Consider the following 6235-nt stretch of genomic DNA (forward strand, 5'->3'; position numbering starts at 1 on the left):
TTACTAATGACTGAGAGACAAACTATTCAGACGCAGGTAACTTGGGAGATAACTGTCTCAAAAATATTGTAAATCAAGTAATCTTGTCACTTCAAGGAGCACAACTGACAGTCTTTGTTGCCAATGATAAAATATGAGTTTTCAAGCAAAAATTAGAATTTTGGAAAACTTGTATCCTCCTCATGAGTTCAACAGCTTCCCAATACTTAAAGATTTTTGTGAGATCTTTCTGCTGAAATCAGTGATGAGGTTACTAATTGTGATTTTTAAAGTATTGTTTAATAATATGTTTCGAGGGCTTCCCTGGTGGCGCAGTGGTTGAGAGTCTGCCTGCTGATGCAGGGGACGTGGGTTCGTGCTCTGGTCTGGGAAGATCCCACGTGCCGCGGAGCGGCTGGGCCCGTGAGCCATGGCCGCTGAGCCGGTGCGTCCGGAGCCTGCACTCCTTAATGGGAGAGGCCACAACAGTGAGAGGCCCGCGTACAGCAAAAAAATAAAAATAAAAAAGTGTCGGTATAGGGAAGATCTAAATAGCTCAGCAAACCATTTTCCCCCAAATGACCATTACTTGATGTTATAAAATAATTCACCAGTAAAATATCCATTTAAATGCAATGGATTTTACTGTAATGCAATAAGAAAGCTCACTGATCATGATTTTGGATTCCACGTTGCAACTGACTTTTAGTAAACTGTGACTTGATTCTCAGGGCTGGATCAAGGAAGAATATCCACAATGATCTGAAAAGACTATTAAAATACGCTTCCCTGTTCAAATTGCACATCCAGACTTTTTTCACATACTTCAATCAAAACAATATCATAGTAGATTGAACACAGAAGCAGATACGACAATCCATTATTTGCAAAATCCTTCTTTCCTCACTAGTTTTTTGTTTTGAAAAATATAATTAAATTCCACAAAAATCTACATTATTTATATTTATGTATATTGGGCTCATTATTTTATTGTAGAATATATTAATACAGGCATACCTCATTTTATTGCACTTTTGCACTTCAGACACTGCTTTTTTTTAACAAATTGAAGGTTTGTGGCAACCCTGCATCTAGTAAGTCTATCAGCACCATTTTTCCAATAGGATTTGCTCACTTCCTTTCTGTGTCACATTTTGGTAACTCTCGCAATATTTCAAAAACAAGTTTGTTAGTAATATATTTATTAAGGTGATCTATGATCAGTGATCTTTGGTGCTACTACTGTTGATTGTTTTGGGGCATCACAAACTGTGCACACCCAAGACAGCAAAGTTAATCTATAAAAGTTGTGTGTGTTCTGACTGCTCCACTGAGCAGCCAGCCATTCCCTGTCTCTCACCCTCTCCTTGGGCCTCCCTATTCCCTGAGTCACAATAATAGTATTGAAATCAGGCCAGTTAGTAACCTTACAATGGCTTCTGATTGTTCACATGAAAGGAAGAGTTGCATGTCTCTCACTTTAAATCAAAAGCTAGAAATAATTAAGCATAGTGAGGAAGGCATGTTGAAAGACAGGATAGGCTGAAAAGTAGGCCTCTTGAGCCAAACAGTTAGCCAAGTTTTGAACACAAAGGAAAAGTTCTTGAAGAAAATTAAAAGTGCTACTCCAGTGAACACATAAGAGAGAGAAACAGCCTTATTGCTGATATGGTGAAAGTTGTAGCGGTCTGGATAGAAGATCAAACCAGCCACAACATTCCCTTAAGCCAAAGCCTCATCCACAGCAAGGCCCTAACTCTCTTTAATTCTGTGAAGCCTGAGAGAGGTGAGGAAGCTGCAGAAGAAAAGTTTGAAGTTAGCAGAGGTTGGTTCGTGAAGTTTAAGAAAAGAAGCCAGCTCTATAACATCAAAGTGCAAGGTGAAGCAGCATGTGCTGATGTAGAAGCTGCAGCAAGTTATCCAGAAGATCTAGCTCAGATAATTCATGAAGGTGGCTACACTAAACAACAGATTGTCAAACAATTTGTAGATGAAACAGCCTTCTATTGGAAAAAGATGCCATCTAGGACTTTCATAGCTAAAGAGGAGAAGTCAGTGCCTGGCTTCAGTGCCTCAAAGGACAGGCTGACTCTGTTGTTAGGGGCAAATGCAGCTGGCGAGTTTAAGTGGAAGCTAATGTTATTTACCATCCTGAAAATCCTAAGGCCCTTCAAAATTATGCTAAATCAACTCTGCCTGTGCTTTATAAATAGCACAACACAGCCTGGATGACACACAGCACATCTGTTTACAGCATGGTTTACTGAGGAATTTCAGCCCACTGTTGAGACATACTGCTCAGAAAAAATAGATGCCTTTCAAACTATTACTGCTCATTGACAGTACACCTGGTCACCCAAGACGTCTGATACAAGTGTACAAAGAGATGAATGTTGTTTTCATGCATGCTAATACAACATCTATTCTGCAGCCCATGGATCAAGGAGTAATTTTGAATTGCAAGTCTTATTCTTTAAGCAATAAATTTCGTAAGACAATAGCTGCCATAGATAGTGATTTCTCTGATGGATTTGGGCAAAGTAAATTGAAATCTGGAAATAACTCACCATTCTAGATGCCAATAAGAACACTTGAGCTTCATGGGAAGAGGTCAAAATATTGACATTCGCAAGAGTTTGGAAGAAGTTGATTCCAACCTCATGGATAACGTTGAGGAGTTCAAGACTTTAGTGGAGGAAATAACTGCAGATGTGGTAGAAATAGCAAGAGAACTAGAATTAGAAGTGGAGCCCGAAGAGGTGACTGAATTGCTGCAATTTCATGATAAAACGTGAATGGATGAGGGGTTGCTTCTTATGGATGATCCAAGAAAGTAGTTACTTGAGATGAAATCTACTCCTGTTGAAGATGTTGTGAAAATTATTGAAATGATAACAAAGGACTATTATATAAAGCAGCAGCAGAGTTTGAGAGGATTGACTCCAATTTTGAAAAGAGTTCTATGGGTAAAATGCTGTCAAACAGCATTGCATGCTACAGAGAAATGTTCATGAAAGGAAACTTCATTGTCTTATTTTAAGAAACTGCCACAGCCATCCTAACCTTCAGCAACCACCGTCCTGATCAGTCTGCAGCCATCAACACTGAGATGAGAGTTTCCACCAGCAAAATGATTATGACTCACTGAAGGTTCAGATGATGGTTAGCATTTTTTAGCAATAACGTATTTTTAAATTAAGGTATGTACTATTTTTTAAACAAAATGCGACTACAGTGTAGTGCAAGCATAACTTTTATATGCAGTGGGAAACCAAAAAATTCATGTAACTTGCTTTATTGCAAGATTCGCTTTACGGTGATAGAACAGAAGCCAGAATATCTCTGAGGTATGCCTGAACTTGAACAATTTCCCATTTATTAGATATCATCCAACCCAAAATTCTTTGGAGTTCTTGATAATTTTTAAGAGTATAAAGGGGTCTTGAGACTAAAATGTTTGAGAACTGCTACCTCAAAACAAAATAAGACAGCATGGTACCTTTACTTTGCTAAGATTGTTTAAGGGTCTGGGTGAGAGGAGAAGACGCTTACATCAAATAGTGATGCAGCAGATGTAACAATTAGTGGTTATATTTTTTTCTTCTTACTCTTTCCTCTTTGGCTGAGGTCTGTTATAGCTTGGTATTTTATCTTAATTGTTTTGTTTTGGCAAGAAGAATTCTGACATTATGGAGGACGCTCATAAGTCACATGACTGTGCTGAGCGTGGCAATGAAGCATTCCTTGTCAGTTATCCAGACTGTTTACATTGATCTTATTTATTTCTCACGCCCAGGATTGGCTAAAGTTGGAAGATTCCCCTGAAATTATACTTTTCTTCTGCCAGAGCTAAAAATTTAAGAAAATCCTTAGACACCAGGGTCATATCTGTGATCTTGAAATTATTGTTCTCAACCCACAGTGAAGAAATTGTTTATTAGAAACAAGTTTTTTCAAAGAAAAAAATCCAATAAGAGATTGAATATACACTTTAATTTTAGAAGAGTTAAGCTCCTTCCTGACGTAGTCTGCTCTCTGAGACAGCAGCTTATTCTAAATGCTTCAGCAAATAACTCAAAACAGTACAGTGAATCCCTATCCTTCCTAAGAGTGCTGCTGGAAGAGATTTCTCCCTAACCCTGGCTAAGGCTCTCTTTATTTATTAGGGGAATTAAACTTAATTCCCTTGATTTGTACTTATTCTTTCTAACAATGGTTTGTACATAGGAATTCAGAGAGGCTTTTTCAGATTTGAGATGCAAGTTCAATGTCAGCCTTTTTTTTTTTTTTCTGGTTTGGCTAAATCACAACAAAGGAATAGTTGCCAATAAAGCATGCTATGCAGAATCCAGGACTTATATGGTGACTCAGCATTGAATTTGATTCCCATGATTTTGTTGGAAATTAGATGCAGCTACTGAGAATACCAGAAGCATTGGCTTCGGGTTCAGTAGATGTAAATTGAGCTTATGAAAAAATAGGATCTTACTATGCAGTTTCTTGATTACTGCTGAAAGAACTGGGCAGTCTCCTGATTATCGTTGCAAGAACTTCTTGATTAAATTGATACATCACCTTTGAACAACTTTTTACTATTTAAAAGGCATAAGACATAATGGTTTAGTACATAGGCTCTGGGTTTGAACCCTGGCCGCACCACTTACAAGTCATGTGACCTTGATTATGTCACATCACCTCTCTGTGTCTCAGATACCGAATCTATAAAACAAAAAGTATAATGACCTACCTCATTGGATTATGTGGTTGATATGAGCAATAAAGGTCAAGTATTTAGTCTGATATGAAGTGACCAATAAATGTTATTTATAATTGGTTTTCTTTTATTTCTTGAACCTCACACATCTCTGTGGTTATTGTGGGGTAGATATCACTATTTCCAAGGGTAAACTGAGGATTAGCAGTTAATTGTCAATTGACCCAGAGCCTGCCTGTGGCAGGCCCTCTGATTCCAGTACTCCAGGGCACTTCCCAGTACTCCATCCTAAATCTTGTGAGTACAGGAATCAGAATCATAAAAGCTTGATCTCTTACATAATCTTAGACCTCATTTAATAAATTCGGGGGATTTATAGAATTCAGATAAGTATATAAGCTTGAACGTTGAACATTTGTGAACAAAGCATACATTAATTATTGGATTTATTTAATTTTCTGTTGATTATATATTGTTTTATTACTTTCACATGAAACTAAGATCTATCTTTCTTCAATAGATACTTATGCACCCAAACTTTAGGAACATTGGCTCACACTTGACATGGTGGTTTTTCAGAAAGAGCAGGGACCATCTTAACATTGTACAGGGTCCAGCACAGTGTCTTGAACAGTTGAATATAGTAGGGGAGGTCAGTTACTTATTCATTCATGATGCAAATGGTTATTGCACCCGCACTGTGTGCAGGGACTGCCCTGGGATATAGCAATGAATAAGCCAGACCAGGTCTTTACTCTTTTTTTTTTTTTTTTTAAATCAGGTCTTTATTCTTAAAGAGATCACAGGGCTTCCCTGGTGGTGCAGTGGTTAAGAATCCTCCTGCCAACGCAGGGAACATGGGAAGATCACACATGCCGCGGAGCAGCTAAGCCCGCGCGCCACAACTACTGAGCCTGCACTCTAGAGCCCGCGAGCCACATCTACTGAGCCTGCGTGCCACAACTACTGAAGCCCACGCGCCTAGAGCCCGAGCTCCGCAACAAGAGAAGCCACCGCAATGGGAAGCCCGCGCACCGCAACGAAGAGTAGCCCCTGCTCGCCGCAGCTAGAGAAAGCCCGCGCATAGCAACAAAGACCGAATGCAGCCAAAAAAATTTAAAAGTTCATCCCAGAGATATCTTTAAAGAGATCACATAATGGAGGGAGGAGATGAACAATCAACAAATAAATACATCAAAATGGTAATTTCAGATAGCGTACACAGGCACTAAGAAGACAGTAATACAGGGTAATATGGGATACACGCTGATGGGGAGAGATGGTGAGGAGGGTGGAGAAGTCTCAGATAAAGTTGTCTGGGAAGACCTATCTGTGGGGGGCAGCAATTTGAGCTCAGACTTTGACCATTAAAGAGAACCAGCTGAGCAAAGAGCCAGGGCTCAGGCAGGGAACAAGCCTGGCCTGTTATAGGGATAGAAAGGACTCATTATGAATAATGAAACTCACAATCCTTATGAGGTCTTTTTGGTCCATGTAAGAAGAATACAGGCTTCAGATCACCAATTGCTTTAGTCACTTTCT

The sequence above is a fragment of the Kogia breviceps genome, chromosome 12, assembly GCF_026419965.1.
Source record: "Kogia breviceps isolate mKogBre1 chromosome 12, mKogBre1 haplotype 1, whole genome shotgun sequence".
NCBI lineage: Eukaryota > Metazoa > Chordata > Mammalia > Artiodactyla > Physeteridae > Kogia > Kogia breviceps.